Genomic DNA, 13442 nt, shown 5'->3' with positions numbered 1-13442 from the left:
CTATAACCTTTAGTAAACTGTCACTTGTCATTTCCATTTTAGGAAAAGTGTATCTTTTATTTCTGGCTTAGCATATCTTAGCATCCTGTGTTTACTTTGATATTCCTTTGTCAGTTAATCTTCACTAGGGGTGTAAACGAGCCAAACTGTTCATGAGCTACTCGAGCTCGACTCGTAAAAAATTCGAATTCGGCTCGAAAATAATCGAGCCGAGCTCGAGCCCAAACTATTTTAATTGAGCTCAAGCCGAGCCTGACAGTATTCAGCTCGGCTCGAATACATCCCTAATCTTCACCATTGATCTTACACATCCTTCAAGCTGCTTTTTGTAGACTTGTCAATCCAGCTGTTTGTATTGTTTGTTGATTGTTAATCTTGAATATTGAACTAGTCTGCAAATTGTACTTTGAGATTTTACCTCGAGATCTTCATTTGGTCTATAGAGAACTTGACATCTCGATAAGTATATTGGCTTATCGGGATCTCTAATACTCCATAATTAATTTGACTTGTATAGGTCTCTGAGTTCTCTATAAGAGAATTTGGCTTGTCGAGATCTCTAGTCTTCATATCTTCACTTTGACTTATCGATATCTCTGAGTTCTCTAGTGGCTTATTGGCTTATCGATAACTCATAGTTCTCTAGTCAAATTTGACTTGTCGATAACTCAGAGTTCTCTAGTGAATTTTGGTTTATCGATATCTCTAAGTTCTCTAGTGGAATTTGACTTATCGATAACTCAGAGTTCTCTAATGAATGTTGACTTGTCGATAACTCTGTGTTCTCTAGTGAAGAAATGACTTGTCCATATCTCCAATCTTCATATCTTCAATTTGACTTGTCGATATCTCTCTGTGAGTTCTCTATAAGCTTTTCTGACTTCTCAATAAGTCATTTGGAGTTCTCGAGTGACTTCTCTATAACACTAAATCTGTGACTTGTACAGATCTTTGACTTAAAATATTTTTATCCAAACAGATTTATTCAACTCCAAGCTTCTTTATAATTCTTCTGAGGCATGATCTTCTTGATCTTCTTCCAGATAGAATCCTTAGGCTTGATACTGTTTAAACAAAAAGACTTCAGTCTGCTTTTTTACATTTTTACAGACTTTAGATGTTACAAGTACAAATGCAAATTAAGATTACAATACAACTTACTTAAGGTTGTCAAATTTGACTTAGTCTTGTTAAAGTACATGCATGTCTTGCACAACACCTTTGGTCTACGTCCTGGTCCCTTAACAACTTGGTAAGAGAATATATTATTGAATCACAATAAGTTTACAACTACAAGATACAATAATATATCTTCCTTTCTCTCAGCTGCTGATAATGGCTTGCTGAATACCTGTTTCTGAACCTGCCCTCTAAGTACTATACTACCCCGTAGTACAAACTTCTCTAGTACTAGTTCACCAAACCCTTGTTTCCCTTTGCCAACTATCCAGCAACTACACAATACAAATTAAACAATACAAATCGAATAATAAAGAGATTACAACTCAAACTATAGACTCTCTAAGATATAACGTGTATATATAATTGAGAGCTCAAGATAATTTTTTGTTTCAATGAAAGCAATGAGTTGTCTGTGTTCTTACTGCAATTAGTTCATCATAAAAACTGCAAGAAACCTCATATATAAACATACACTAACGTTCATAATAATCTCAACAACTTACAACAGTTAGAATCCAGTTCTAACGTTTAAATTAGTTAGGATGGTTTTCAACGTTTATATATCAATTTGATAGAAGAGAGAAAAAATATTTAACGTTTAGTAAAATCCTCTTCTATTTCGTACGAGTATAAAACGTTTTAATCAGGTTTGTAGGAGATAGAGTTTGAAGATAAAACAAACTCCTACAAATTAGGAAAACTGTTTTAATGCTTGAAAATATTATATATTTGAGCTATATTATATATAAAACACGTATAATATAATAGAGAAGTCCTTACAATTCGTTAAAAGAAATTCCTAAAGTTTCTCCTTGAAAATCTGTTTCCTTGTTGAATCTGTACTATCCATCTTGACTTGTTATTATTCTGAATAACGTGATCATAACTTGCTGAAATAGATCACTATCTAATGACAGCAAGCTGTCATGATGCTTAAACAGTAATGACATTAAGCTGATATTTCCCGCAAACAGTCTTAAATAACGGTTCTAGTCTTCCAGGTACATATTCAAGAGAACTTAAACAATATGACTTTTGTTGCGGCTTCAGCTCAATAATGTCATTTTCCATAACATTAGTAATTATTTATTCATCGTCTACCAATTTGAGTACCTACTTCACTTTTACAAGAAATGAATAACCTTTTTCGTCATCCGTCACATCAAAATAATCGATAATTAATAATTAAAAAACTAAAAAATGAAATTTATATCAATAAATTAATAAATTAATAATATATTGATAAATTAATTATCTATTAATTAATATTTTTGATTAATTAATAATTTTTCCGGTGCCGACAATATTAATTTATCGAGATTTATCTGTACTTTCTAATATAGTTAAACCTTTTTAAATTAATAAAAATATATTATTCTAATATGTTAAACCTATGGCTATCAAAATCGCTCGATTTTTAAAAAATAGATGATAAATTACTCAAAAATCGGTAAAAAATATTTACCCGCTTTGATTGATTCCCGATAAATCGTGAATAAAATATTCAATTTTTTAAAATTTATCCTATAAATTACAAATGACACTTCAAACTGTTTGTAACCATGATTAAACCTCTCGAAACTAAAACTGTTAATAAAGAAATATTCATATGGAAACTTGGAAAAAATAATATTATTTTAAAAAGATTATTACGAGAAAATGTCCAAATTGACACTTATTTAAGAACAGAGATTCAAAATAGCACCATCATACATGTTGACCCTGGCACTTTCTTCACGCATATTTTATATGCGTTATGCCAAAAAAAAAAAAAAAATTGTAATTATTTATTATATATCTGTGTGCCTTCCCTCTTTAGGGTTATCAGATATAAAAAACGATCCCCGCGAATCTGGTATCAGAGCTAGAAAATAGGCCGGAAAAATGAACAGTAAATTACTGTAGCAAAATTTCGGAATGAATAGTAACCGATGAATAGTAAAAAATGAATAGTAATAGTAAAAATGAAATATTAAATTAAATGAGACCTCCAGCAAAATTACTAAAAAATAAGAATAAAAGTTATAAATCTAAAATAATAGCAAATCTATTAATTTATTTTATAGTAAAGAATAAAGAAACGAAACAAATGTGTAAGAAAAATCTATATAGACAATTAATATATTTATATAAATAAAATAAATATTATATTTATGGAAGAATATAAGTTAGAAAGTATTAAAGTAATAGCAGATAAAAACTTTACTTTTAATAAAGATATAAATCAACATATTGAAAGTTGTAAAATAAGTATGCAAATAATAAATGAAAAATTAGATATTATAGTTAGGTTACGAACAATGTTGGAAGAGAGAGATGAAAAAATTAGAAGACTAGAAGAAGAAAAACTTTTAATAAAACGAGAAAAATTTATTAAAGAAACTAATTTAGAAATTCAAATAAAAGAATTAAAAGAAGTATTAACTGAACAATATAAATTAATAAATGATTTAAGGCAAAAAATTTAAAAAATGAATTGGATAGATCCAAATGCAATAACTAGAAATAATAGAAAAATAAAAGAATTAATAAAAAATCAAGAAAAACTAGAAATAGAACTAGATAAATTACAAGAAAGAAAAAATAAAATTGAATGGACAAGAGAAAATAGGGATGAAATAATAAGATGTTATCAACAACTTGGAAATATGATAATAACATTTAGAAATAATAAACTAAGAATTCAAGGACTTAAAAGAATAATTTTATCAAGTAATATAACTGGATAATAATACAGTTTGAAAAATGTCATTAGAGAAATCAAGTGAAACACAAGATGTATATTATCAAATGGATGAATACGAAGAAGGAACATCACAAACTCTAAGTTTTAAACCAGATATATATAATCAAATCCAAAGTGAAACAGAAAAACTAACAATAAAAAAGATATTCAAAACATCATATTTTGAAAGAAATAAAGAAGTTAGATATATAGTTCAAAAACATGAAAATATAATAGACATAGATACAATAAATGGAAAAGCAAAAATAAATTTAATAACAGATGGTTTGATAAAAAGAGAACTATCTAAATTAAAATAAAAAGAAGCAAATAAACTAAAAAATATTTATTTTGGAGCAATAGAATTTACAATAAAAGCATATTTTCAGAAAAATATTGATACTCCTATACAAATATATGTACTAGACGATAGAATAATAGGAAATATACAAGATTCATTAATAGCAGTGGTAAAAGGAAACTTAATATATCAGAAATTAAAATTTATAATACAACCTGATTTTAGCATATCATTAAGAGATGAAAATAAAGAAAGATCTTTAACATTATATTATAAATTAGATGGAATAAAAATGCAAAAGGGAAGTAAAGTAATTAGTATAGAAACTAAAATAGTATATGCTATGACTGGAAACCATCATGTAAAGAAACAAACGGAATTAGGAATAATAGTACCAAAATTATATAATGATATATTAGAAAAAATTGAACATAAAGAAGAATCTCAAATAACAATCCCAGAAGAATTTACAATAGACTTTAGTAATAGACAAATAATTCCAACACAAAGAATTAAACCAATATTAGAAGGATCTAGATTAAGTTTTAGAAGAGAACACAACCCTATAAAATTAGTTAGATCAATGAGTATGACCAGTAGAAAATTAGATTTAATAAAATTACCGTGTTACGAATCAGATAAATTACGAATAAAAACAATAATATTTAATGGAATATTTGCCAAAGAAGTCATAACAGAAATAAATACCGGAGCAACAAAAAGTCAAATACATATAACTGAAGTTGACTCAAACAAATGTGAGGAAATAGAACCTCAAATAATAACTGAACCAAATAGTTCGAGAGAAACAATAATAACAAAAGGTATAAAATTAAGATTAAAAATTTTAGACTTAGAATATAATATAAGCCTAGGAGTAATAGAAAATGACGTTAGTTATCAACTATTATTAGGAATGGATTTCTTAAATGAAATAAAATATAATATAACCAATGAAGGAATAGAAATAAATGATCAGAATAAATTAAGATTTATAGACAGAATATGAACCCTGAAAAGGAAATAAATGAAAAGAAAGATGAAATAGAAACTATTAATAGGATAATAAAAGAAACATTAATTATGTCTCAAGAAAAATAACTACAATACTTAAAAGAAAAAGAAAAACTAGAGAAATAAGTAAAAGAATTAGAGAAAATAAAAGGTAAGAAAAGAAAAATATGGATAATTAAAGGAGAATGGAGAAAACGAGTCTATAAATATGAATAATACTGAAAACCAAATAAAAGATATTTGGAACGAAATATTTATAAAGGAAAGTTTAAACGCTATATTAAAAAAGATGGAAGAAAATCAAGAAATTAGTAGAAAGATAATTAAGGAAGAAATAACAGTGTTATGGAATATATCAGAAATCTCAATCTTTAAACAAATATTAGATAAGTTAACTATTATACAAAATAGTTTAGAACAAAATAAAGAAAAGAAAATAATTAAAGACGAAACAGAAGAACCAGAACTAGTACCTATAACAGTAATAGGAAGAACTAAAGAACCTATATTAATGGATATAAGCAAATCAAAACCGAAAATAACTATAGGGGTTAAAAGAACAATAAATGGTTTAGCAGAGCTTCATAAATCAGGAAAATTCTAGGAAAATGTCTATAACAGAACATAGTGCTATAACATTTCTTAAAAAACATGGAAAAGAGTTACTGGAAAAAGAAAGACAAAAATATGAACCTATAAAACAAGAAATAAGAGAAGATGAACTAAAAGAATTAAGAAAAGAAAATGCTAAATTAAAAACTAAAACTAATATAGAATGGTTAAATAAATATAAATTTTATAAAAAAAAATATAAAACCCAAAAGAAAGAATTAAAAGAAACAAAGTTAGAAGTAATAAATGTATTAAAAGAAATAGATAATTTAAAAAATGAGATTAATCAATTAAAAATAGAACTAAAAGAAAAGGAAATTATTAAGTCTGACGATAGTAATTCAGAAACGAACAAAGAACAAGATGAGAGCAGTAATACAAGTAAATCAGATAGTAATCTAGGAGAAGAATGATTAAATTACTTAGAGGAATCAGATAATGAGGAAAAGGAAATAGTAATAAAAGAAAATAAAGAAATATTAGAAGCCCTCGGAAAAACCGTAAATGCAATAATAACAAATGAAGAGAAAAGCGATGAAAGTGATATTGAAGAAAGAAAAACTTCACATAAACAAACAAATTATGAAACCGAATCAGATAACGATGCATACCCAGAAGAAGAAATAGAAGATCATATAATAACTAAAAATAATATTAAAATGCCAGGAAATATACCTATAGGACAACAAAATGAAGTACAAGATTTCATAGGATCAATACACCAAGGAATAAATATAAATGGATATTTTCTAGATTTAGATAATGTCTACGACGATCAAGAAATAAGTAGAAGAATAAAAGACTGGAATTTAGGGATGTATATAGCCTTAATGAATTCAAAAAATATAGAAGATCTGGATTATCTTTTTGAACTAATATCAAAATCAATTATAGGAAAGCAGCATTTTGGTTAGAAAATATTATTTATGAATTAAAGGGACAAGTAAGAACGTATGCTAGAAGCTGGAAAGATACGTTAAACGCATTTGATATATTATTAAAAAGAGAATTTCTAGGAGAAAGATGGTTTGTAGCTCAAGAAAATATAACAGTAGAAAGAAAATTAGAAATAACAATGTATCTAAATAATATGAAATGTTGTAGGATTAGTAAATTACCAGAATATACTATAAGTTTTACTAAATTCTTTTATGAAGCTAAATTTTTACCTAATGAAAGCTTAGTATATCAACAACTGTATTATGATCATCTACCTTCACCTTATAATACCGAAATAACTAAAGAATATAATAATCTAGAACCTAAAGAAAATACATTAGGAGAAAGAATTAGATTATTAAGAGCATATTTAACTCGAAAATGTGAAGAATATAGAATTCAACAGAAAATTAAAAGGATAAAAAACAAGGATTAAGAGAAATCTGTAATTTTACGGAGAAAAAATTAATATTTGGATGTGATAATCAAGATTATAAAACTAGAAAGAAGTATAGGAAATATAGGAAACTAGATTATAATAATCAAAATGAATATTATAGAAAACAAAATAAAACCTATAGACCTTATAAACCATTTAATCGAAGATTTAAAAGAAGAAAATTTAAAAATATAGAAATACTCCTGAAAATAGAAAGAGATTTAGATATAAGAGAAAGTTTAGAAAAAGAAATAAAACAAAAATAGCAGATTGTAAATGTTGGAATTGTAATGAAAAGGGACATTATGCAAATAAGTGTCCTAAATTACAGCAAAAAGGAGTAAAATACATAGATACCACCGAATTAATAATGAAACTAGAATACATAAGAGAAGATAACAATAACTGGTATGATGAAGAAGTATTCTATATAAGTGAAACAGAACCAGAAGAAATAAATTACATAAATGAAAATGATAGTAATAATGAAAGTTTAACTACTGAATAGAATAAAATGGTAGCTATATATATTGAAGCACATGTAGAATATAAACCTACGAAATATATAAAACAAAAGATATTTATAGATAGCGGAGCAGATATTTGTTTAGCTAAAGAAGAAGTATTTACTCAACACAAATGGAAACTGTTGGGTCCCAATTAGTTTTGTAGAAGGGGGTTGAATACAAACGTTACCAAATAATCGAATAAAATGCGGAATAAAAAATGTGAAACAAAATTCAAGTTAAATAAAAATATTATTAAACTTGAAAGGTTTACAACAACTGTATCGATTACAAGGTATTAATCTCAAATCAATTATCACAAATCTAGAATAAATTCGACATGAACTTTTTCTATTTTTGTAATTAAAGATCAAATGCTAAACGCGATTTGAGATTAAGTTCTAGGGATTTTAATCCGCTAGATTGATACACAAGAACAAGATAATAATTCTAGTGGTTTGGATTTAACATTAACAAACTAGAAATTGATCTTGAATTTCTGCAGATGAAGAATGATATTTTTCAGAGGCGGCTGCACTTTTGTTCTTGACTTTGTTTTTGTATTAAAATGATATGCTGCTTCTCTGCTTCTATTTAATCAATCAGCTGAATCAATTGAATTGGAATGACAATCCTTTAAGCTTGCAAGACTTTCGGTAGGACAATTGAATGAACTAGCAAGACAATCTGAATGAACTAGCATGACAATCAGAATGAACTAGCAAGACAATCATCCTCCTGATGTAACTTTCGGTGACAATTGAAATGGCCTAGCATGACAATCGGTATGACAATCCTGATTGTCATGCTAGTTCATTTTCAATTGTCTTGCTGATTTAATGCTTGAATTTAATCCAATTAAACTTCTGAAAATTCCTAAAATTCCTAGAATTAATCAGAATTAATTAATCAATTAATTCAATTAATAAATAAATTATTCTTCGCAGATATAATTTATTTTCTTAATTAAATTAGATGACTTAATTAATTAATAGAGAATTAATTCTAGTCTTGAGCAGCAACCATTCTTCTGCAAATCTTCTGAAAATCACTGAAAATTATGAATCAATTCCACCACTTCAACGTTGACACTCGATGTACTGTCTGGTTCATGAGTGACTAACTTCCGTGACGTTTCTTCATGTCTTGACTCTGACACTTTGATTTTCTTCAGATTAAATCCTTGTAATGAATGTTACTCTGACGAGATCTCTGTCATTTGATTAAATCCACGATCTTGATTTATATCACTGAGGCATGATTCAAATTCTTGAACTCTTCCAGTGAATTAACTCCTCAAGTCTGTAGATGAACCTATTTCTGAATCCTTTGACAGATATTACTTTGCGAGATCTCTCTGACGGTCGATCCACTATTTACTTATTACATTCTTATTTGAGTTGAGTTGAATCCTCGAATATACAAATAGGCTATGACATATGACTTACAATCTCCCCCTATTTGTTTGTTAGACAATAACACACAAATACCTAGAGGATAACTCAACTAACAAATAAGAAAAAGATATAAACATACATGCAAAGTAAATAGCAGAAAATTTCTGGATGAGATTTAACATTTTCCAGATTTCAAGTAGATGTTCCTCTAGACTGAACATATCTTCAAGTAGTTTCATCTTCATTTGTACAACCACATTTCCCTGTTGAGAAGCCCATATCTCTTGCTTCTCCCCCTATGAGAATCAACTGATTAAAGAAGATCACCTTCGTTTTACCACCTCTCCCGTACAATAGGATCCGCAGATAAAAACCAATGGTACTCCCCTAACAGCTTCTTCCCTTACTAGGAAATCACCTTGTGTTTACCACCTCTCCCGTACAATAGGATCCGTAGTTACAAACAACAATGGTGTGGTGTAGTGTACATTTTTTAGGATCTTTTTCTTCCTCCTTGCTATTTCTCCCCCTTAGTTGAGGAATCCTCCAAACTATTTCTTAAAGCTTTTATCTCCCCTTAAAGAAGGAATGTATGCCGTCGTCTGAAGGAGTTCTCATATTTCACTTGGTTGGAAAAGAAATAACAAGTAGTTTCTCTTTCTACCTCACTGTGAGTGTGTGATTCTGTTTAGTGTACCTCACATGTGTTTCCACTCTTCTCTCCACTCGTGTTTACACTCATTCTCACAAGTGTATCACTCTTCTCTCATAGCTCCATAATCCAGCTGTACCTGCAAGGAAAATCACCTTAGCCATCCTTAAAGGAGGTCATAGGTGGTGCAATGGGAGTTCACAAATCCCCATCCTTGTTAAACTCGTCAGATGAATCTGAGTCATAATTTACAAGTTGCTAGTTTCCCTTTTAGGGTTCCAGATTTGAATTCTGGGAAGGTAAACAATGATCCAAAGAATTTAGCATAAAGATCACAGTTCCCTTCTAATGCCTGTGAAGACATTTCCTTGTGACTCATCAGGTAATATCTGAATCATTGTCAACAAGTTGCCGATCTGCACCTATGTCAGATCCACTATCCGCAGATGCATCCAGGGGATTTAAGCCTGGGGAGGTAGACACTGACCACTGACATATGGCTTTTGGATCAGTATCCTCTCCTAACACCTGTAAAGGCAATTGGTCCACTAACGAACCTTGAACAATCGAATCTGACCTTAAAATGGTCGAAACTCTTGTTTCCGTCAACTCATCCTTTGTGTGTGTAACCTCTCCTTGTGCATCAAGAATTGATTATGTTTGAAGTGGTGACACTACATCGGATACCTTGGCCGACAGGCAAAATTCAATAGACTCACCCTGTTGAGAGAATGAATCTAGTAACTGTTTTTGTGCCTTTTCAGCCATTACATCTTTTGAGAAGATGTATGGGGGCTAGCAGTTGTCTCGGTTTAAATACTACTCATCTATGTATGAGACAGAGCCACTGGGTTGACTACAGAACCTTCCTTATGTGGTGCACTAGGCACTATCTCCCTCACGCTCATTCATACTATATTTAGTGGTAAGAGAGTGTTGGTTGGTTCTGTTTTTGTGTTTGTCTTTACAGTCTGGGATAGACGTTGTGGGTTTTCAACCTCATGACTGTCAATGAAAGAAAGTCATTGGAGACTGAACCTGTAACATAGAACATATGGTAATAGAGAAAAAATGATTTACAATAGTGATTTCAAAAGATTTTACATGAAATAAGAAATCACTAATGTAGAAAGAAGTTTAATTTTGTTTTTCAATATGAATGAGTTTTTGATAAAACATTGATCACTTAGGGTAAAGTCTAAGTAATTCTCATTCATGTCAAAAGCTTATAAATATCTGCAACATAATGTTAACAACATATCATTGACCGATACTTGTCAAGTACTTTAGATACTAATTGTTATGTTGCATAATTAATATACCACTGCACATATAAAACAATATGATTGTGCTTAGTGATAAGATAGTTATAAATATGACGACTCTACTAGTTCATATAAAATTATAACTGCAGTTAGAGTGCCATACTATGTCCTTGACGATTGCTTGAGCAGTATACTAGTTCATACCAACCTGAAGTGAGATTGTGAAGAAGAGATTGCATAGTCCAACAGATCTGCAGCTGCAAAGTCCATGAACTGTGGTGCACTGACTTCCTCTTTTAACTCACCAACCAGGAGTACACTTGTACACATCTTACTAGAGTACAATTCCAAGTGTAATGTGCAGCAGGTGCCTGATATGTCGTAATATTCTCAAGTCTCGTCACTGGTGCTATATGTTAGATACTGCTTCCTGATAATAACCTAGCACAATATACAAAATTACAATGATAACATTCCCAGCTTGCAAACAGCCATATCCCTCAGATAAACCTTTGCTGTTATCTCCAAAGGTAACCAGGGGGCCATCTTTCTCAATCCACATTTGATAGCAGGGCTCTATCTCCGGTCATATATCTTGATGATCCACTGTCAAGAATCCACACTACCGGTTACACCTGTATACTGCCCTGCACTTCAAATGGATTAGACCTTCTTCGGAACCCAAACTTGGTTGGGCCCGGCATACTTGTAGAACTGTCCTTTGTCAGACAAAACAACATTTTTAATTTTAACGATCTCAACATTCTCAATGACTGAACATTTGACCTTGTAAACAGCCTTAACAAATTTCTGTTTAAGCTTAGGCACAAATGTCTCCTTTCTAGCCTTAGAAGGACTAGCAGTCTTAGACCTATCATGCTTCTTGTTATTCACATGCTGACGAGGAGTAGTCTTATCATTAGACACATACTTACCATTAAAATAAGCATACATCATATTAAAAGTACAAGACATACAATTAGCAACACCACATGCTTTATGAGAGTGATTAACAGCAGGCAATTTATGCATGGTGGACATGGCATTATTGTTATCCAACTCATGTGTGTCTGAGTTAGTCTCAGTTGCTTTCACAACTTTGACTGGAACTTTCGACTCACTTGACTTGGAAACAATCTTCTCATAAGCATGATCCTCAACACGTATTTCTTCTTGAATAACAGAAGAGGTCGCATCAAATGGTTCAGCAATTGATGCTTTATAGAGGGGTTCATCAACACCCTTAAGCACATGTGGTACTTCCCTCCCTTTAGCACAGACATGAGGAGGGGAGTTTATGCCTAATTCTCCAATAGCAACATTGTAATCATAACCTATTCCAGATGTTTGATTAACAGCTTGCTTACTGTAGAACTCTTTAGCCTTCGAACAAGAATTGAAGTAGGCTCTAACCTTAGTCTCAAGACCGGTGATCTTGTCTTTAAGAATAGTTTCGAGTTTTCTATAACAGTCAACTCTATTCTCTAGAAAAGATACCTGTTCTTTTAATTTGTCTTGATTAATGTGCACAAGTCTTAATTCATTGACCTCTTTCTCAAGGTCTGTGATCTGTAAACTTAACAGTTCATTATCACGACGTGCACAATCTAAGTTACCTCTTAGATGATAAACCATTTCAGCATCAGAAAGTTTTACCTCTATTCTTGACGATGAAGCTTTTCCATCAATAGCCATAAGAGCAAGATTTCCTTCATCTTCATCTTCACTGTCAGTATCATCCCAGCTTCTTCCCTTTGCCAGATAAGCCCTTTCAGAGTTCTTTCTTACTTGCTTTGGCTTCCTACATTCTGTGGCAAAGTGTCCCAACTCATTGCAGTTATAGCATCTAGTGGTGCTTCGATCAACCATCCCTGTTTTGTATCCACCACTGCTGGTGTTAGAGGATGAAGATCCACCTTTCTGGAATTTGTTGTAGTTGGACTTGTACTTAAGCTTGGGATTCCTCCTGAATCTGACATGGGAGAATCTCTTGACAATTTGGGCCATTGATTCATCTTCCAATTGCTCCAGCTCTTCCAAGGAATAAAAATCATCACTTGATTGATTTGTAGTAGGAGGATCATATTCTGCTACTAACTCATTTCCTCACCCTTGGAAAACTGTACCATTCTTTCTAACTGTTGAGATTGTTGTTGTTGTTGACCTTCAGCTACAAGTGCAGTAGATGTGCTGACCATTCTATCCTTCCCGTAGACTTCCTTCTGTTGAATCTGCTCCAACTCATAGGTTTTTAACACTCCATAGAGCCTGTCCAAAGAAATCTCACTCAGATCTCTAGCTTCTCTAATGGCAGTGATTCTATGTTCAAGATGAGCTGGCAGTGTTAAAAGGAACTTTTTGTTGACCTCCCTGATTGAATAATACTTTCCATTGATGTTCAGGTTGTTGA

The sequence above is a fragment of the Apium graveolens genome, chromosome 6, assembly GCF_009905375.1.
Source record: "Apium graveolens cultivar Ventura chromosome 6, ASM990537v1, whole genome shotgun sequence".
Taxonomy (NCBI): Eukaryota; Viridiplantae; Streptophyta; class Magnoliopsida; order Apiales; family Apiaceae; genus Apium; species Apium graveolens.
Note: the sequence above shows the minus strand (reverse complement) of the source record.